At 48.6% G+C, this 20,285-nt stretch overlaps 14 non-coding genes across 14 annotated transcripts; all 14 read right to left on the minus strand.

The window, feature by feature from the left end:
* Positions 1-1,677: 1,677 nt before the first annotated feature.
* TRNAL-CAA (transfer RNA leucine (anticodon CAA)) lies at positions 1,678-1,789 on the minus strand. The gene is made up of 2 exons: positions 1,752-1,789; positions 1,678-1,723 (listed from the first exon to the last, which is right to left on the minus strand). It is a non-coding gene; the product is annotated as a tRNA-Leu (tRNA).
* A 307-nt stretch (positions 1,790-2,096) lies between these two features.
* On the minus strand, positions 2,097-2,169 carry TRNAV-CAC (transfer RNA valine (anticodon CAC)). Its single transcript has one exon. It is a non-coding gene; the product is annotated as a tRNA-Val (tRNA).
* Positions 2,170-5,250: 3,081 nt separating this feature from the next.
* TRNAL-CAA (transfer RNA leucine (anticodon CAA)) lies at positions 5,251-5,362 on the minus strand. Its single transcript has 2 exons — positions 5,325-5,362; positions 5,251-5,296 (listed from the first exon to the last, which is right to left on the minus strand). It is a non-coding gene; the product is annotated as a tRNA-Leu (tRNA).
* Positions 5,363-5,668: 306 nt separating this feature from the next.
* TRNAV-CAC (transfer RNA valine (anticodon CAC)) lies at positions 5,669-5,741 on the minus strand. The gene has a single exon. It is a non-coding gene; the product is annotated as a tRNA-Val (tRNA).
* A 389-nt stretch (positions 5,742-6,130) lies between these two features.
* TRNAP-AGG (transfer RNA proline (anticodon AGG)) lies at positions 6,131-6,202 on the minus strand. The gene has a single exon. It is a non-coding gene; the product is annotated as a tRNA-Pro (tRNA).
* Positions 6,203-8,823: 2,621 nt separating this feature from the next.
* On the minus strand, positions 8,824-8,935 carry TRNAL-CAA (transfer RNA leucine (anticodon CAA)). The gene is made up of 2 exons: positions 8,898-8,935; positions 8,824-8,869 (listed from the first exon to the last, which is right to left on the minus strand). It is a non-coding gene; the product is annotated as a tRNA-Leu (tRNA).
* A 307-nt stretch (positions 8,936-9,242) lies between these two features.
* On the minus strand, positions 9,243-9,315 carry TRNAV-CAC (transfer RNA valine (anticodon CAC)). The gene has a single exon. It is a non-coding gene; the product is annotated as a tRNA-Val (tRNA).
* Positions 9,316-12,396: 3,081 nt separating this feature from the next.
* TRNAL-CAA (transfer RNA leucine (anticodon CAA)) lies at positions 12,397-12,508 on the minus strand. The gene is made up of 2 exons: positions 12,471-12,508; positions 12,397-12,442 (listed from the first exon to the last, which is right to left on the minus strand). It is a non-coding gene; the product is annotated as a tRNA-Leu (tRNA).
* A 307-nt stretch (positions 12,509-12,815) lies between these two features.
* On the minus strand, positions 12,816-12,888 carry TRNAV-CAC (transfer RNA valine (anticodon CAC)). The gene has a single exon. It is a non-coding gene; the product is annotated as a tRNA-Val (tRNA).
* Positions 12,889-13,276: 388 nt separating this feature from the next.
* TRNAP-AGG (transfer RNA proline (anticodon AGG)) lies at positions 13,277-13,348 on the minus strand. Its single transcript has one exon. It is a non-coding gene; the product is annotated as a tRNA-Pro (tRNA).
* A 2,632-nt stretch (positions 13,349-15,980) lies between these two features.
* On the minus strand, positions 15,981-16,092 carry TRNAL-CAA (transfer RNA leucine (anticodon CAA)). Its single transcript has 2 exons — positions 16,055-16,092; positions 15,981-16,026 (listed from the first exon to the last, which is right to left on the minus strand). It is a non-coding gene; the product is annotated as a tRNA-Leu (tRNA).
* Positions 16,093-16,399: 307 nt separating this feature from the next.
* On the minus strand, positions 16,400-16,472 carry TRNAV-CAC (transfer RNA valine (anticodon CAC)). The gene has a single exon. It is a non-coding gene; the product is annotated as a tRNA-Val (tRNA).
* A 3,081-nt stretch (positions 16,473-19,553) lies between these two features.
* TRNAL-CAA (transfer RNA leucine (anticodon CAA)) lies at positions 19,554-19,665 on the minus strand. Its single transcript has 2 exons — positions 19,628-19,665; positions 19,554-19,599 (listed from the first exon to the last, which is right to left on the minus strand). It is a non-coding gene; the product is annotated as a tRNA-Leu (tRNA).
* A 307-nt stretch (positions 19,666-19,972) lies between these two features.
* Positions 19,973-20,045, minus strand: TRNAV-CAC (transfer RNA valine (anticodon CAC)). The gene has a single exon. It is a non-coding gene; the product is annotated as a tRNA-Val (tRNA).
* Positions 20,046-20,285: the final 240 nt, after the last annotated feature.

The raw sequence follows: 20,285 nt of genomic DNA on the forward strand, positions 1-20,285 counted from the left end.
GAGCAACTGACTGCCGTAAGCTGGCGCAACTCCTCTTGGTGAGCTGTGACAGATGCCCCAGGAGCGTAGTACCTCACGATGGTGAGGGATAGACACAGTCTCTTTTATCTCAGCTTGCCTGTCAGGTGAGGCAGGAAATGCAAATACTGTGAAAAAGCCCAGCGACTCGAACCAGGGACCTTTCGCATGTGAGGTGCGCATGATAAACACTACACTAGACAAACAGACACACTTGCCGGCTTGCTTCATGTGGCTATGCATTGTACTGGAACCACCACACTATCGAAACAGACACACCTGCTTGCTTTATGTGGCTATGCATTGGACTGGGATGCAAGGATGAGGGCCAATGTTCATGACGCTCAAAGCTGAGCCTTCCGGAACACGATCTCTTCCCTTGGAAGAAAGGAACTGGGATCACTTTCATTCCAAGAGGTGATTTCAGAACTGGACCCGAAATTACCATGGAGAAGCACTGTGCATTTAATGTTCCTACGAGCACTGCTGCTCCAGCACAGAAAAGCAGTTGCAAAGAAATCTCGCATACCTTCATGATGCTGAACCGTCTCGACGCCAGTATAAAGCATGTATTGCATTGCAACATGACATCTTACAAGAGTGAAAAGCATAAATACTCCTGTTTAAAACACAGACTGAACCTATAAAGGTAGGGGTTTGTCTGGGATTTGAACCAAGGTCCTCTCACACCCGAAGCGAGAATCATACCCCTATACCAACTAGACTGCCGCTGCATAGTCATTTGAAACATCTTCTGAAGCGTCTTTCCGAAAAGCAGGGCCATTTGGAGGCTCTCTCTCTCTAAGCGTGCCATAGCAATTGATGTTTTCTGTCAAGGATTTTTTGTTTGTCTCTAGCAAGGCAAGAGGTAGTCAAAATGCCCTGTGCCAGTGAGCTGAACTAGGGCACTGATGTGAAAAGCAGACCCTTTCTGGTAGTTGTAACCCGCTGCAAGTCATGGACCCTTGCACCTTAGACTTCCCAACCAGAAGCACTGAAGGGCCTGCTAGCTCTTGAGCCAGAGGAGCATGCCTCTTGGATTCAAGCACACTTGCTCGATCAGCGCTCGATCAGCGCTCGATCAGGCGAGATTTATATTAGTGGCTCATAGGCCTGAAACACTCACCTGGGAGACGCAGGGTGGCTGATTTCCCGGAATGGCCCTTGATGGGGAAATCACCTCCTTTCCCCCGCCTCATTTCAGAATTGTGTGCTAGTCGCAAGACAGTGTTCAGGGGTTCATGGGTACTGCCTACTCCCAGCTGCCTCTCTGTCTTCTTCATGTAAATTGCAAGTCATGAGGAGGCACCATTGCCAATATGCTCCGCCCACCTAACCAAGAAACCTAGTTTGAGCTTGTCTGCCTGTGTTGTTGCAGGGGCAGTGTCGTCTTTGCCCAAAAGGTGGCAGGAGAGCCTCACTTCAAACGATAGAATCAACTGCTTAAGTAGAAACCAGCATGGTAGTTACTGTCATAAAGTGCAGCTCTAACAGAAGGTGTGCCTGAGACGCCCCTTCCAGTAATACACAGAATTTTGATTGAGGGCCCAGCCGATGGGTTGGTGGATTTCTCCTCACATGCCACAGCAGCTTCCAAAGATAGTGGTGTGAGGAGCTGGCTCTGCAAGCAGAGCAAGATTTAAGGGAAGAAAATACACCTGTCAGAAGTGGGATTTGAACCCACGCCTCCATAAAGAGACCAGAAGGCTCAGCTTCACTGAAGATCAAGCTCTCTTGAGTCTGGCGCCTTAGACCACTCGGCCATCCTGACAGCCAAAACAGTGTGCAGGTCGGACTCTTCAGTCTGCACTTGTTGATTTTGCCGCTTGCAATGTTCCTATCAAAGTCACAGCTTTAAAGGCCCCACAATATAACATGGCCAAGAAAAAAAAAAAAAAACAGAACAAGAAACAATGCACATGCACGACCACCGAGGGATGCAGATAACTTTTTAGCGTCCTGCAATAGTAAAGCACGTTTTACACAGGTCACAAGTTTTTAAAGGTCATTTCTGTCTAAGTGTGCATTGAGAGTGACTGAGGTTTTAGGGAGCAAACACAAAAGCTGCAGCTGCCAAGTGTTTCTGCCCGGTCTCGAACCAGGGACCTTTCGCGTGTGAGGCGAACGTGATAACCACTACACTACAGAAACAAGCTTGCTGGTTTGACTGAAGGAGCACAGTTCCCCTCATATGTTTGCACGATTTCCTCTATACTTTATCAGCAGTTGCTTGGAATGCGAGGGGTAAGTGTGAAAATTGCAGCGGTGTCAGCCAGCATGCATACACTCAGACGTCCTGAAAAATCCCACAGCTGCGGGCAGAGACAGACAAATATCTGATGCCTAAATGCCAGGAAGGAGAGCCTGTGAAATCATCACACAGGGCGCACTGAGAGCAAGCAGGAAGGAAGCCAAGGCATTGTAATCCATTTTTCGCCTGAGGCAAAAAATATGTTTTGCGCAACAATGCTTCGAGTGGAATGAGAAATGTTGAGGGGTTGTGTATTTTGAGCAGGATTTGATTGTTTTCCGCTAAAATGGGCTTGTCCGGGATTTGAACCTGGGACCTCTCGCACCCTAAGCGAGAATCATACCCCTAGACCAACGAGCCTGGGCACAGAAATGCAACGGCTCCGACCCTGCTCGGAGGGTTGGTGACAGAGAGTGGGAGACTACATCCCAAAGCAAGAAACTGCACATGGTGCTCTCTTCTGCAGTACGACTAGAGTCATTTGCATGGTCTTCATCGAACATGACATAAAAAGCCTCTATCCTTTAGACATTTTGGCCCAGATTTACAAGAAAATGACTAAGCGCGACGCTGTGCCAAATTTGCAAGCCCCACGCGCCGTCATTTTCAAAATGCAGGGAAGCGCCGTATTTAGTAGAATACAGCGCACCCCTGTGCTTCCCCCTGCGCCAGCTCTAAATTAGCTGCTGAGCGCCAACGCAGCCGTTCTTGCACCATGGTACAAGGATGACTGCGTTGAGGGGGAAATTGTTTTTGTGCAGGAAGGGACACCTTCCTGCCCAAAAAAAAAATCTTCAATGGTGATTTGCTCTTACTTCTATGTGTGCTGCAGAATGCATCACACATAGAAAGAGCAAAAACAAGGAGAAATGAAAACATTTCTCCTCAGTGCGCCACTCTAACGACACCCCTGGGATGGCGTTGGATTTTGGTGCTGACGCAGATTTACGCCAACTCCTAAATCTGGAGCAGCATCAAAATGCTATGGTGTTGCTGTGGCACACTCCCAACAACACCCATTGCACGCCCCTTCCAGGGAACGCGCTGCGTGCTAAGGGGCCGTATTTACAAGGTGGTGTTAAGCCACAAAAAGTGGCTGAACGCCATCTTGTAAATACCGCGCAGTGCATAATGCCACCGGGGCGTCACTAAAAGTGATGCTCCGGTGGCGATAGGGCCTTGTAAGTCTGCCACTTTATTTGCTCAAGGTGTGTGTTCTTGGTGAGGGCAGGAAAGCTATTTTCGCTCTCGTACCTTCCTTCCTTGGCTGGCTTGAATGCTGTAGGCTCAGGCTTCATTGCAAAGGTCAAACAGTGAGCAACTGACTGCCGTAAGCTGGCGCAACTCCTCTTGGTGAGCTGTGACAGATGCCCCAGGAGCGTAGTACCTCACGATGGTGAGGGATAGACACAGTCTCTTTTATCTCAGCTTGCCTGTCAGGTGAGGCAGGAAATGCAAATACTGTGAAAAAGCCCAGCGACTCGAACCAGGGACCTTTCGCATGTGAGGTGCGCATGATAACCACTACACTAGACAAACAGACACACTTGCCGGCTTGCTTCATGTGGCTATGCATTGTACTGGAACCACCACACTATGGAAACAGACACACCTGCTTGCTTTATGTGGCTATGCATTGGACTGGGATGCAAGGATGAGGGCCAATGTTTATGACGCTCAAAGCTGAGCCTTCCGGAACACGATCTCTTCCCTTGGAAGAAAGGAACTGGGATCACTTTCATTCCAAGAGGTGATTTCAGAACTGGACCCGAAATTACCATGGAGAAGCACTGTGCATTTAATGTTCCTACGAGCACTGCTGCTCCAGCACAGAAAAGCAGTTGCAAAGAAATCTCGCATACCTTCATGATGCTGAACCGTCTCGACGCCAGTATAAAGCATGTATTGCATTGCAACATGACATCTTACAAGAGTGAAAAGCAGAAATACTCCTGTTTAAAACACAGACTGAACCTATAAAGGTAGGGGTTTGTCTGGGATTTGAACCGAGGTCCTCTCACACCCGAAGCGAGAATCATACCCCTATACCAACTAGACTGCCGCTGCATAGTCATTTGAAACATCTTCTGAAGCGTCTTTCCGAAAAGCAGGGCCATTTGGAGGCTCTCTCTCTCTAAGCGTGCCATAGCAATTGATGTTTTTTGTCAAGGATTTTTTGTTTGTCTCTAGCAAGGCAAGAGGTAGTCAAAATGCCCTGTGCCAGTGAGCTGAACTAGGGCACTGATGTGAAAAGCAGACCCTTTCTGGTAGTTGTAACCCGCTGCAAGTCATGGACCCTTGCACCTTAGACTTCCCAACCAGAAGCACTGAAGGGCCTGCTAGCTCTTGAGCCAGACGAGCATGCCTCTTGGATTCAAGCACACTTGCTCGATCAGGGCTCGATCAGGCGAGATTTATATTAGTGGCTCATAGGCCTGAAACACTCACCTGGGAGACGCAGGGTGGCTGATTTCCCGGAATGGCCCTTGATGGGGAAATCACCTCCTTTCCCCCGCCTCATTTCAGAATTGTGTGCTAGTCGCAAGACAGTGTTCAGGGGTTCATGGGTACTGCCTACTCCCAGCTGCCTCTCTGTCTTCTTCATGTAAATTGCAAGTCACGAGGAGGCACCATTGCCAATATGCTCCGCCCACCTAACCAAGAAACCTAGTTTGAGCTTGTCTGCCTGTGTTGTTGCAGGGGCAGTGTCTTCTTTGCCCAAAAGGTGGCAGGAGAGCCTCACTTCAAACGATAGAATCAACTGCTTAAGTAGAAACCAGCATGGTAGTTACTGTCATAAAGTGCAGCTCTAACAGAAGGTGTGCCTGAGACGCCCCTTCCAGTAATACACAGAATTTTGATTGAGGGCCCAGCCGATGGGTTGGTGGATTTCTCCTCACATGCCACAGCAGCTTCCAAAGATAGTGGTGTGAGGAGCTGGCTCTGCAAGCAGAGCAAGATTTAAGGGAAGAAAATACACCTGTCAGAAGTGGGATTTGAACCCACGCCTCCATGAAGAGACCAGAAGGCTCAGCTTCACTGAAGATCAAGCTCTCTTGAGTCTGGCGCCTTAGACCACTCGGCCATCCTGACAGCCAAAACAGTGTGCAGGTCGGACTCTTCAGTCTGCACTTGTTGATTTTGCCGCTTGCAATGTTCCTATCAAAGTCACAGCTTTAAAGGCCCCACAATATAACATGGCCAAGAAAAAAAAAAAAAACAGAACAAGAAACAATGCACATGCACGACCACCGAGGGATGCAGATAACTTTTTAGCGTCCTGCAATAGTAAAGCACGTTTTACACAGGTCACAAGTTTTTAAAGGTCATTTCTGTCTAAGTGTGCATTGAGAGAGACTGAGGTTTTAGGGAGCAAACACAAAAGCTGCTGCTGCCAAGTGTTTCTGCCCGGTCTCGAACCGGGGACCTTTCGCGTGTGAGGCAAACGTGATAACCACTACACTACAGAAACAGGCTTGCTGGTTTGACTGAAGGAAGCACAGTTCCCCTCATATGTTTGCACGATTTCCTCTATACTTTATCAGCAGTTGCTCGGAATGCGAGGGGTAAGTGTGAAAATTGCAGCGGTGTCAGCCAGCATGCATACACTCAGACGTCCTGAAAAATCCCACAGCTGCGGGCAGAGACAGACAAATATCTGATGCCTAAATGCCAGGAAGGAGAGCCTGTGAAATCATCACACAGGGCGCACTGAGAGCAAGCAGGAAGGAAGCCAAGGCATTGTAATCCATTTTTCGCCTGAGGCAAAAAATATGTTTTGCGCAACAATGCTTCGAGTGGAATGAGAAATGTTGAGGGGTTGTGTATTTTGAGCAGGATTTGATTGTTTTCCGCTAAAATGGGCTCGTCCGGGATTTGAACCTGGGACCTCTCGCACCCTAAGCGAGAATCATACCCCTAGACCAACGAGCCTGGGCACAGAAATGCAACGGCTCCGACCCTGCTCGGAGGGTTGGTGACAGAGAGTGGGAGACTACATCCCAAAGCAAGAAACTGCACATGGTGCTCTCTTCTGCAGTACGACTAGAGTCATTTGCATGGTCTTCATCGAACATGACATAAAAAGCCTCTATCCTTTAGACATTTTGGCCCAGATTTACAAGAAAATGACTAAGCGCGACGCTGTGCCAAATTTGCAAGCCCCACGCGCCGTCATTTTCAAAATGCAGGGAAGCGCCGTATTTAGTAGAATACAGCGCACCCCTGTGCTTCCCCCTGCGCCAGCTCTAAATTAGCTGCTGAGCGCCAACGCAGCCGTTCTTGCACCATGGTACAAGGATGACTGCGTTGAGGGGGAAATTGTTTTTGTGCAGGAAGGGACACCTTCCTGCCCAAAAAAAAAATCTTCAATGGTGATTTGCTCTTACTTCTATGTGTGCTGCAGAATGCATCACACATAGAAAGAGCAAAAACAAGGAGAAATGAAAACATTTCTCCTCAGTGCGCCACTCTAACGACACCCCTGGGATGGCGTTGGATTTTGGTGCTGACGCAGATTTACGCCAACTCCTAAATCTGGAGCAGCATCAAAATGCTATGGTGTTGCTGTGGCACACTCCCAACAACACCCATTGCACGCCCCTTCCAGGGAACGCGCTGCGTGCTAAGGGGCCGTATTTACAAGGTGGTGTTAAGCCACAAAAAGTGGCTGAACGCCATCTTGTAAATACCGCGCAGTGCATAGTGCCATGGGGGCGTCACTAAAAGTGATGCTCCGGTGGCGATAGGACCTTGTAAGTCTGGCACTTTATTTGCTCAAGGTGTGTGTTCTTGGTGAGGGCAGGAAAGCTATTTTCGCTCTCTTACCTTCCTTCCTTGGCTGGCTTGAATGCTGTAGGCTCAGGCTTCATTGCAAAGGTCAAACAGTGAGCAACTGACTGCCGTAAGCTGGCGCAACTCCTCTTGGTGAGCTGTGACAGATGCCCCAGGAGCGTAGTACCTCACGATGGTGAGGGATAGACACAGTCTCTTTTATCTCAGCTTGCCTGTCAGGTGAGGCAGGAAATGCAAATACTGTGAAAAAGCCCAGCGACTCGAACCAGGGACCTTTCGCATGTGAGGTGCGCATGATAACCACTACACTAGACAAACAGACACACTTGACGGCTTGCTTCATGTGGCTATGCATTGTACTGGAACCACCACACTATGGAAACAGACACACCTGCTTGCTTTATGTGGCTATGCATTGGACTGGGATGCAAGGATGAGGGCCAATGTTTATGACGCTCAAAGCTGAGCCTTCCGGAACACGATCTCTTCCCTTGGAAGAAAGGAACTGGGATCACTTTCATTCCAAGAGGTGATTTCAGAACTGGACCCGAAATTACCATGGAGAAGCACTGTGCATTTAATGTTCCTACGAGCACTGCTGCTCCAGCACAGAAAAGCAGTTGCAAAGAAATCTCGCATACCTTCATGATGCTGAACCGTCTCGACGCCAGTAGAAAGCATGTATTGCATTGCAACATGACATCTTACAAGAGTGAAAAGCAGAAATATTCCTGTTTAAAACACAGACTGAACCTATAAAGGTAGGGGTTTGTCTGGGATTTGAACCGAGGTCCTCTCACACCCGAAGAGAGAATCATACCCCTATACCAACTAGACTGCCGCTGCATAGTCATTTGAAACATCTTCTGAAGCGTCTTTCCGAAAAGCAGGGGCATTTGGAGGCTCTCTCTCTCTAAGCGTGCCATAGCAATTGATGTTTTCTGTCAAGGATTTTTTGTTTGTCTCTAGCAAGGCAAGAGGTAGTCAAAATGCCCTGTGCCAGTGAGCTGAACTAGGGCACTGATGTGAAAAGCAGACCCTTTCTGGTAGTTGTAACCCGCTGCAAGTCATGGACCCTTGCACCTTAGACTTCCCAACCAGAAGCACTGAAGGGCCTGCTAGCTCTTGAGCCAGAGAAGCATGCCTCTTGGATTCAAGCACACTTGCTTGATCAGCGCTCGATCAGGCGAGATTTATATTAGTGGCTCATAGGCCTGAAACACTCACCTGGGAGACGCAGGGTGGCTGATTTCCCGGAATGGCCCTTGATGGGGAAATCACCTCCTTTCCCCCGCCTCATTTCAGAATTGTGTGCTAGTCGCAAGACAGTGTTCAGGGGTTCATGGGTACTGCCTACTCCCAGCTGCCTCTCTGTCTTCTTCATGTAAATTGCAAGTCACGAGGAGGCACCATTGCCAATATGCTCCGCCCACCTAACCAAGAAACCTAGTTTGAGCTTGTCTGCCTGTGTTGTTGCAGGGGCAGTGTCTTCTTTGCCCAAAAGGTGGCAGGAGAGCCTCACTTCAAACAATAGAATCAACTGCTTAAGTAGAAACCAGCATGGTAGTTACTGTCATAAAGTGCAGCTCTAACAGAAGGTGTGCCTGAGACGCCCCTTCCAGTAATACACAGAATTTTGATTGAGGGCCCAGCCGATGGGTTGGTGGATTTCTCCTCACATGCCACAGCAGCTTCCAAAGATAGTGGTGTGAGGAGCTGGCTCTGCAAGCAGAGCAAGATTTAAGGGAAGAAAATACACCTGTCAGAAGTGGGATTTGAACCCACGCCTCCATGAAGAGACCAGAAGGTTCAGCTTCACTGAAGATCAAGCTCTCTTGAGTCTGGCGCCTTAGACCACTCGGCCATCCTGACAGCCAAAACAGTGTGCAGGTCGGACTCTTCAGTCTGCACTTGTTGATTTTGCCGCTTGCAATGTTCCTATCAAAGTCACAGCTTTAAAGGCCCCACAATATAACATGGCCAAGAAAAAAAAAAAAAAACAGAACAAGAAACAATGCACATGCACGACCACCGAGGGATGCAGATAACTTTTTAGCGTCCTGCAATAGTAAAGCACGTTTTACACAGGTCACAAGTTTTTAAAGGTCATTTCTGTCTAAGTGTGCATTGAGAGAGACTGAGGTTTTAGGGAGCAAACACAAAAGCTGCTGCTGCCAAGTGTTTCTGCCCGGTCTCGAACCGGGGACCTTTCGCGTGTGAGGCGAACGTGATAACCACTACACTACAAAAACAAGCTTGCTGGTTTGACTGAAGGAGCACAGTTCCCCTCATATGTTTGCACGATTTCCTCTATACTTTATCAGCAGTTGCTCGGAATGCGAGGGGTAAGTGTAAAAATTGCAGCGGTGTCAGCCAGCATGCATACACTCAGACGTCCTGAAAAATCCCACAGCTGCGGGCAGAGACAGACAAATATCTGATGCCTAAATGCCAGGAAGGAGAGCCTGTGAAATCATCACACAGGGCGCACTGAGAGCAAGCAGGAAGGAAGCCAAGGCATTGTAATCCATTTTTCGCCTGAGGCAAAAAATATGTTTTGCGCAACAATGCTTCGAGTGGAATGAGAAATGTTGAGGGGTTGTGTATTTTGAGCAGGATTTGATTGTTTTCCGCTAAAATGGGCTCGTCCGGGATTTGAACCTGGGACCTCTCGCACCCTAAGTAAGAATCATACCCCTAGACCAACGAGCCTGGGCACAGAAATGTAACGGCTCCGACCCTGCTCGGAGGGTTGGTGACAGAGAGTGGGAGACTACATCCCAAAGCAAGAAACTGCACATGGTGCTCTCTTCTGCAGTACGACTAGAGTCATTTGCATGGTCTTCATCGAACATGACATAAAAAGCCTCTATCCTTTAGACATTTTGGCCCAGATTTACAAGAAAATGACTAAGCGCGACGCTGTGCCAAATTTGCAAGCCCCACGCGCAGTCATTTTCAAAATGCAGGGAAGCGCCGTATTTAGTAGAATACAGCGCACCCCTGTGCTTCCCCCTGCGCCAGCTCTAAATTAGCTGCTGAGCGCCAACGCAGCCGTTCTTGCACCATGGTACAAGGATGACTGCGTTGAGGGGGAAATTGTTTTTGTGCAGGAAGGGACACCTTCCTGCCCAAAAAAAAAATCTTCAATGGTGATTTGCTCTTACTTCTATGTGTGCTGCAGAATGCATCACACATAGAAAGAGCAAAAACAAGGAGAAATGAAAACATTTCTCCTCAGTGCGCCACTCTAACGACACCCCTGGGATGGCGTTGGATTTTGGTGCTGACGCAGATTTACGCCAACTCCTAAATCTGGAGCAGCATCAAAATGCTATGGTGTTGCTGTGGCACACTCCCAACAACACCCATTGCACGCCCCTTCCAGGGAACGCGCTGCGTGCTAAGGGGCCGTATTTACAAGGTGGTGTTAAGCCACAAAAAGTGGCTGAACACCATCTTGTAAATACCGCGCAGTGCATAGTGCCACCGGGGCGTCACTAAAAGTGATGCTCCGGTGGCGATAGGGCCTTGTAAGTCTGGCACTTTATTTGCTCAAGGTGTGTGTTCTTGGTGAGGGCAGGAAAGCTATTTTCGCTCTCGTACCTTCCTTCCTTGGCTGGCTTGAATGCTGTAGGCTCAGGCTTCATTGCAAAGGTCAAACAGTGAGCAACTGACTGCCGTAAGCTGGCGCAACTCCTCTTGGTGAGCTGTGACAGATGCCCCAGGAGCGTAGTACCTCACGATGGTGAGGGATAGACACAGTCTCTTTTATCTCAGCTTGCCTGTCAGGTGAGGCAGGAAATGCAAATACTGTGAAAAAGCCCAGCGACTCGAACCAGGGACCTTTCGCATGTGAGGTGCGCATGATAACCACTACACTAGACAAACAGACACACTTGCCGGCTTGCTTCATGTGGCTATGCATTGTACTGGAACCACCACACTATGGAAACAGACACACCTGCTTGCTTTATGTGGCTATGCATTGGACTGGGATGCAAGGATGAGGGCCAATGTTCATGACGCTCAAAGCTGAGCCTTCCGGAACACGATCTCTTCCCTTGGAAGAAAGGAACTGGGATCACTTTCATTCCAAGAGGTGATTTCAGAACTGGACCCGAAATTACCATGGAGAAGCACTGTGCATTTAATGTTCCTACGAGCACTGCTGCTCCAGCACAGAAAAGCAGTTGCAAAGAAATCTCGCATACCTTCATGATGCTGAACCGTCTCGACGCCAGTATAAAGCATGTATTGCATTGCAACATGACATCTTACAAGAGTGAAAAGCATAAATACTCCTGTTTAAAACACAGACTGAACCTATAAAGGTAGGGGTTTGTCTGGGATTTGAACCAAGGTCCTCTCACACCCGAAGCGAGAATCATACCCCTATACCAACTAGACTGCCGCTGCATAGTCATTTGAAACATCTTCTGAAGCGTCTTTCCGAAAAGCAGGGCCATTTGGAGGCTCTCTCTCTCTAAGCGTGCCATAGCAATTGATGTTTTCTGTCAAGGATTTTTTGTTTGTCTCTAGCAAGGCAAGAGGTAGTCAAAATGCCCTGTGCCAGTGAGCTGAACTAGGGCACTGATGTGAAAAGCAGACCCTTTCTGGTAGTTGTAACCCGCTGCAAGTCATGGACCCTTGCACCTTAGACTTCCCAACCAGAAGCACTGAAGGGCCTGCTAGCTCTTGAGCCAGAGGAGCATGCCTCTTGGATTCAAGCACACTTGCTCGATCAGCGCTCGATCAGGCGAGATTTATATTAGTGGCTCATAGGCCTGAAACACTCACCTGGGAGACGCAGGGTGGCTGATTTCCCGGAATGGCCCTTGATGGGGAAATCACCTCCTTTCCCCCGCCTCATTTCAGAATTGTGTGCTAGTCGCAAGACAGTGTTCAGGGGTTCATGGGTACTGCCTACTCCCAGCTGCCTCTCTGTCTTCTTCATGTAAATTGCAAGTCACGAGGAGGCACCATTGCCAATATGCTCCGCCCACCTAACCAAGAAACCTAGTTTGAGCTTGTCTGCCTGTGTTGTTGCAGGGGCAGTGTCTTCTTTGCCCAAAAGGTGGCAGGAGAGCCTCACTTCAAACGATAGAATCAACTGCTTAAGTAGAAACCAGCATGGTAGTTACTGTCATAAAGTGCAGCTCTAACAGAAGGTGTGCCTGAGACGCCCCTTCCAGTAATACACAGAATTTTGATTGAGGGCCCAGCCGATGGGTTGGTGGATTTCTCCTCACATGCCACAGCAGCTTCCAAAGATAGTGGTGTGAGGAGCTGGCTCTGCAAGCAGAGCAAGATTTAAGGGAAGAAAATACACCTGTCAGAAGTGGGATTTGAACCCACGCCTCCATGAAGAGACCAGAAGGCTCAGCTTCACTGAAGATCAAGCTCTCTTGAGTCTGGCGCCTTAGACCACTCGGCCATCCTGACAGCCAAAACAGTGTGCAGGTCGGACTCTTCAGTCTGCACTTGTTGATTTTGCTGCTTGCAATGTTCCTATCAAAGTCACAGCTTTAAAGGCCCCACAATATAACATGGCCAAGAAAAAAAAAAAAAAACAGAACAAGAAACAATGCACATGCACGACCACCGAGGGATGCAGATAACTTTTTAGCGTCCTGCAATAGTAAAGCACGTTTTACACAGGTCACAAGTTTTTAAAGGTCATTTCTGTCTAAGTGTGCATTGAGAGAGACTGAGGTTTTAGGGAGCAAACACAAAAGCTGCTGCTGCCAAGTGTTTCTGCCCGGTCTCGAACCGGGGACCTTTCGCGTGTGAGGCGAACGTGATAACCACTACACTACAGAAACAAGCTTGCTGGTTTGACTGAAGGAGCACAGTTCCCCTCATATGTTTGCACGATTTCCTCTATACTTTATCAGCAGTTGCTTGGAATTCGAGGGGTAAGTGTGAAAATTGCAGCGGTGTCAGCCAGCATGCATACACTCAGACGTCCTGAAAAATCCCACAGCTGCGGGCAGAGACAGACAAATATCTGATGCCTAAATGCCAGGAAGGAGAGCCTGTGAAATCATCACACAGGGCGCACTGAGAGCAAGCAGGAAGGAAGCCAAGGCATTGTAATCCATTTTTCGCCTGAGGCAAAAAATATGTTTTGCGCAACAATGCTTCGAGTGGAATGAGAAATGTTGAGGGGTTGTGTATTTTGAGCAGGATTTGATTGTTTTCCGCTAAAATGGGCTCGTCCGGGATTTGAACCTGGGACCTCTCGCACCCTAAGCGAGAATCATACCCCTAGACCAACGAGCCTGGGCACAGAAATGCAACGGCTCCGACCCTGCTCGGAGGGTTGGTGACAGAGAGTGGGAGACTACATCCCAAAGCAAGAAACTGCACATGGTGCTCTCTTCTGCAGTACGACTAGAGTCATTTGCATGGTCTTCATCGAACATGACATAAAAAGCCTCTATCCTTTAGACATTTTGGCCCAGATTTACAAGAAAATGACTAAGCGCGACGCTGTGCCAAATTTGCAAGCCCCACGCGCAGTCATTTTCAAAATGCAGGGAAGCGCCGTATTTAGTAGAATACAGCGCACCCCTGTGCTTCCCCCTGCGCCAGCTCTAAATTAGCTGCTGAGCGCCAACGCAGCCGTTCTTGCACCATGGTACAAGGATGACTGCGTTGAGGGGGAAATTGTTTTTGTGCAGGAAGGGACACCTTCCTGCCCAAAAAAAAAATCTTCAATGGTGATTTGCTCTTACTTCTATGTGTGCTGCAGAATGCATCACACATAGAAAGAGCAAAAACAAGGAGAAATGAAAACATTTCTCCTCAGTGCGCCACTCTAACGACACCCCTGGGATGGCGTTGGATTTTGGTGCTGACGCAGATTTACGCCAACTCCTAAATCTGGAGCAGCATCAAAATGCTATGGTGTTGCTGTGGCACACTCCCAACAACACCCATTGCACGCCCCTTCCAGGGAACGCGCTGCGTGCTAAGGGGCCGTATTTACAAGGTGGTGTTAAGCCACAAAAAGTGGCTGATCGCCATCTTGTAAATACCGCGCAGTGCATAGTGCCACCGGGGCGTCACTAAAAGTGATGCTCCGGTGGCGATAGGGCCTTGTAAGTCTGGCACTTTATTTGCTCAAGGTGTGTGTTCTTGGTGAGGGCAGGAAAGCTATTTTCGCTCTCGTACCTTCCTTCCTTGGCTGGCTTGAATGCTGTAGGCTCAGGCTTCATTGCAAAGGTCAAACAGTGAGCAACTGACTGCCGTAAGCTGTCGCAACTCCTCTTGGTGAGCTGTGACAGATGCCCCAGGAGCGTAGTACCTCACGATGGTGAGGGATAGACACAGTCTCTTTTATCTCAGCTTGCCTGTCAGGTGAGGCAGGAAATGCAAATACTGTGAAAAAGCCCAGCGACTCGAACCAGGGACCTTTCGCATGTGAGGTGCGCATGATAAACACTACACTAGACAAACAGACACACTTGCCGGCTTGCTTCATGTGGCTATGCATTGTACTGGAACCACCACACTATCGAAACAGACACACCTGCTTGCTTTATGTGGCTATGCATTGGACTGGGATGCAAGGATGAGGGCCAATGTTCATGACGCTCAAAGCTGAGCCTTCCGGAACACGATCTCTTCCCTTGGAAGAAAGGAACTGGGATCACTTTCATTCCAAGAGGTGATTTCAGAACTGGACCCGAAATTACCATGGAGAAGCACTGTGCATTTAATGTTCCTACGAGCACTGCTGCTCCAGCACAGAAAAGCAGTTGCAAAGAAATCTCGCATACCTTCATGATGCTGAACCGTCTCGACGCCAGTATAAAGCATGTATTGCATTGCAACATGACATCTTACAAGAGTGAAAAGCATAAATACTCCTGTTTAAAACACAGACTGAACCTATAAAGGTAGGGGTTTGTCTGGGATTTGAACCAAGGTCCTCTCACACCCGAAGCGAGAATCATACCCCTATACCAACTAGACTGCCGCTGCATAGTCATTTGAAACATCTTCTGAAGCGTCTTTCCGAAAAGCAGGGCCATTTGGAGGCTCTCTCTCTCTAAGCGTGCCATAGCAATTGATGTTTTCTGTCAAGGATTTTTTGTTTGTCTCTAGCAAGGCAAGAGGTAGTCAAAATGCCCTGTGCCAGTGAGCTGAACTAGGGCACTGATGTGAAAAGCAGACCCTTTCTGGTAGTTGTAACCCGCTGCAAGTCATGGACCCTTGCACCTTAGACTTCCCAACCAGAAGCACTGAAGGGCCTGCTAGCTCTTGAGCCAGAGGAGCATGCCTCTTGGATTCAAGCACACTTGCTCGATCAGCGCTCAATCAGCGCTCGATCAGGCGAGATTTATATTAGTGGCTCATAGGCCTGAAACACTCACCTGGGAGACGCAGGGTGGCTGATTTCCCGGAATGGCCCTTGATGGGGAAATCACCTCCTTTCCCCCGCCTCATTTCAGAATTGTGTGCTAGTCGCAAGACAGTGTTCAGGGGTTCATGGGTACTGCCTACTCCCAGCTGCCTCTCTGTCTTCTTCATGTAAATTGCAAGTCATGAGGAGGCACCATTGCCAATATGCTCCGCCCACCTAACAAAGAAACCTAGTTTGAGCTTGTCTGCCTGTGTTGTTGCAGGGGCAGTGTCTTCTTTGCCCAAAAGGTGGCAGGAGAGCCTCACTTCAAACGATAGAATCAACTGCTTAAGTAGAAACCAGCATGGTAGTTACTGTCATAAAGTGCAGCTCTAACAGAAGGTGTGCCTGAGACGCCCCTTCCAGTAATACACAGAATTTTGATTGAGGGCCCAGCCGATGGGTTGGTGGATTTCTCCTCACATGCCACAGCAGCTTCCAAAGATAGTGGTGTGAGGAGCTGGCTCTGCAAGCAGAGCAAGATTTAAGGGAAGAAAATACACCTGTCAGAAGTGGGATTTGAACCCACGCCTCCATAAAGAGACCAGAAGGCTCAGCTTCACTGAAGATCAAGCTCTCTTGAGTCTGGCGCCTTAGACCACTCGGCCATCCTGACAGCCAAAACAGTGTGCAGGTCGGACTCTTCAGTCTGCACTTGTTGATTTTGCCGCTTGCAATGTTCCTATCAAAGTCACAGCTTTAAAGGCCCCACAATATAACATGGCCAAGAAAAAAAAAAAAAAACAGAACAAGAAACAATGCACATGCACGACCACCGAGGGATGCAGATAACTTTTTAGCGTCCTGCAATAGTAAAGCACGTTTTACACAGGTCACAAGTTTTTAAAGGTCATTTCTGTCTAAGTGTGCATTGAGAGAGACTGAGGTTTTAGGGAGCAAACACAAAAGCTGCTGCTGCCAAGTGTTTCTGCCCGGTCTCGAACCGGGGACCTTTCGCGTGTGAGGCGAACGTGATAACCACTACACTACAGAAACAAGCTTGCTGGTTTGACTGAAGGAGCACAGTTCCCCTCATATGTGTGCACGATTTCCTCTATACTTTATCAGCAGTTGCTCGGAATGCGAGGGGTAAGTGTGAAAATTGCAGCGGTGTCAGCCAGCATGCATACACTCAGACGTCCTGAAAAATCCCACAGCTGCGGGCAGAGACAGACAAATATCTGATGCCTAAATGCCAGGAAGGAGAGCCTGTGAAATCATCACACAGGGCGCACTGAGAGCAAGCAGGAAGGAAGCCAAGGCATTGTAATCCATTTTTCGCCTGAGGCAAAAAATATGTTTTGCGCAACAATGCTTCGAGTGGAATGAGAAATGTTGAGGGGTTGTGTATTTTGAGCAGGATTTGATTGTTTTCCGCTAAAATGGGCTCGTCCGGGATTTGAACCTGGGACCTCTCGCACCCTAAGCGAGAAACATACCCCTAGACCAACGAGCCTGGGCACAGAAATGCAACGGCTCCGACCCTGCTCGGAGGGTTGGTGACAGAGAGTGGGAGACTACATCCCAAAGCAAGAAACTGCACATGGTGCTCTCTTCTGCAGTACGACTAGAGTCATTTGCATGGTCTTCATCGAACATGACATAAAAAGCCTTTATCCTTTAGACATTTTGGCCCAGATTTACAAGAAAATGACTAAGCGCGACGCTGTGCCAAATTTGCAAGCCCCACGCGCCGTCATTTTCAAAATGCAGGGAAGCGCCGTATTTAGTAGAATACAGCGCACCCCTGTGCTTCCCCCTGCGCCAGCTCTAAATTAGCTGCTGAGCGCCAACGCAGCCGTTCTTGCACCATGGTACAAGGATGACTGCGTTGAGGGGGAAATTGTTTTTGTGCAGGAAGGGACACCTTCCTGCCCAAAAAAAAAATCTTCAATGGTGATTTGCTCTTACTTCTATGTGTGCTGCAGAATGCATCACACATAGAAAGAGCAAAAACAAGGAGAAATGAAAACATTTCTCCTCAGTGCGCCACTCTAACGACACCCCTGGGATGGCGTTGGATTTTGGTGCTGACGCAGATTTACGCCAACTCCTAAATCTGGAGCAGCATCAAAATGCTATGGTGTTGCTGTGGCACACTCCCAACAACACCCATTGCACGCCCCTTCCAGGGAATGCGCTGCGTGCTAAGGGGCCGTATTTACAAGGTGGTGTTAAGCCACAAAAAGTGGCTGAACGCCATCTTGTAAATACCGCGCAGTGCATAGTGCCACGGGGGCGTCACTAAAAGTGATGCTCCGGTGGCGATAGGACCTTGTAAGTCTGGCACTTTATTTGCTCAAGGTGTGTGTTCTTGGTGAGGGCAGGAAAGCTATTTTCGCTCTCGTACCTTCCTTCCTTGGCTGGCTTGAATGCTGTAGGCTCAGGCTTCATTGCAAAGGTCAAACAGTGAGCAACTGACTGCCGTAAGCTGGCGCAACTCCTCTTGGTGAGCTGTGACAGATGCCCCAGGAGCGTAGTACCTCACGATGGTGAGGGATAGACACAGTCTCTTTTATCTCAGCTTGCCTGTCAGGTGAGGCAGGAAATGCAAATACTGTGAAAAAGCCCAGCGACTCGAACCAGGGACCTTTCGCATGTGAGGTGCGCATGATAACCACTACACTAGACAAACAGACACACTTGCCGGCTTGCTTCATGTGGCTATGCATTGTACTGGAACCACCACACTATGGAAACAGACACACCTGCTTGCTTTATGTGGCTATGCATTGGACTGGGATGCAAGGATGAGGGCCAATGTTCATGACGCTCAAAGCTGAGCCTTCCGGAACACGATCTCTTCCCTTGGAAGAAAGGAACTGGGATCACTTTCATTCCAAGAGGTGATTTCAGAACTGGACCCGAAATTACCATGGAGAAGCACTGTGCATTTAATGTTCCTACGAGCACTGCTGCTCCAGCACAGAAAAGCAGTTGCAAAGAAATCTCGCATACCTTCATGATGCTGAACCGTCTCGACGCCAGTATAAAGCATGTATTGCATTGCAACATGACATCTTACAAGAGTGAAAAGCATAAATACTCCTGTTTAAAACACAGACTGAACCTATAAAGGTAGGGGTTTGTCTGGGATTTGAACCGAGGTCCTCTCACACCCGAAGCGAGAATCATACCCCTATACCACCTAGACTGCCGCTGCATAGTCATTTGAAACATCTTCTGAAGCGTCTTTCCGAAAAGCAGGGCCATTTGGAGGCTCTCTCTCTCTAAGCGTGCCATAGCAATTGATGTTTTCTGTCAAGGATTTTTTGTTTGTCTCTAGCAAGGCAAGAGGTAGTCAAAATGCCCTGTGCCAGTGAGCTGAACTAGGGCACTGATGTGAAAAGCAGACCCTTTCTGGTAGTTGTAACCCGCTGCAAGTCATGGACCCTTGCACCTTAGACTTCCCAACCAGAAGCACTGAAGGGCCTGCTAGCTCTTGAGCCAGAGGAGCATGCCTCTTGGATTCAAGCACACTTGCTCGATCATCGCTCGATCAGGCGAGATTTATATTAGTGGCTCATAGGCCTGAAACACTCACCTGGGAGACGCAGGGTGGCTGATTTCCCGGAATGGCCCTTGATGGGGAAATCACCTCCTTTCCCCCGCCTCATTTCAGAATTGTGTGCTAGTCGCAAGACAGTGTTCAGGGGTTCATGGGTACTGCCTACTCCCAGCTGCCTCTCTGTCTTCTTCATGTAAATTGCAAGTCACGAGGAGGCACCATTGCCAATATGCTCCGCCCACCTAACCAAGAAACCTAGTTTGAGCTTGTCTGCCTGTGTTGTTGCAGGGGCAGTGTCTTCTTTGCCCAAAAGGTGGCAGGAGAGCCTCACTTCAAACGATAGAATCAACTGCCTAAGTAGGAACCAGCATGGTAGTTACTGTCATAAAGTGCAGCTCTAACAGAAGGTGTGCCTGAGACGCCCCTTCCAGTAATACACAGAATTTTGATTGAGGGCCCAGCCGATGGGTTGGTGGATTTCTCCTCACATGCCACAGCAGCTTCCAAAGATAGTGGTGTGAGGAGCTGGCTCTGCAAGCAGAGCAAGATTTAAGGGAAGAAAATACACCTGTCAGAAGTGGGATTTGAACCCACGCCTCCATGAAGAGACCAGAAGGCTCAGCTTCACTGAAGATCAAGCTCGCTTGAGTCTGGCGCCTTAGACCACTCGGCCATCCTGACAGCCAAAACAGTGTGCAGGTCGGACTCTTCAGTCTGCACTTGTTGATTTTGCCGCTTGCAATGTTCCTATCAAAGTCACAGCTTTAAAGGCCCCACAATATAACATGGCCAAGAAAAAAAAAAAAAAACAGAACAAGAAACAATGCACATGCACGACCACCGAGGGATGCAGATAACTTTTTAGCGTCCTGCAATAGTAAAGCACGTTTTACACAGGTCACAAGTTTTTAAAGGTCATTTCTGTCTAAGTGTGCATTGAGAGAGACTGAGGTTTTAGGGAGCAAACACAAAAGCTGCTGCTGCCAAGTGTTTCTGCCTGGTCTCGAACCGGGGACCTTTCGCGTGTGAGGCGAACGTGATAACCACTACACTACAGAAACAAGCTTGCTGGTTTGACTGAAGGAGCACAGTTCCCCTCATATGTTTGCACGATTTCCTCTATACTTTATCAGCAGTTGCTTGGAATGCGAGGGGTAAGTGTGAAAATTGCAGCGGTGTCAGCCAGCATGCATACACTCAGACGTCTTGAAAAATCCCACAGCTGCGGGCAGAGACAGACAAATATCTGATGCCTAAATGCCAGGAAGGAGAGCCTGTGAAATCATCACACAGGGCGCACT

This window comes from Pleurodeles waltl, chromosome 10 (assembly GCF_031143425.1).
Source record: "Pleurodeles waltl isolate 20211129_DDA chromosome 10, aPleWal1.hap1.20221129, whole genome shotgun sequence".
Classification (NCBI taxonomy): Eukaryota; Metazoa; Chordata; class Amphibia; order Caudata; family Salamandridae; genus Pleurodeles; species Pleurodeles waltl.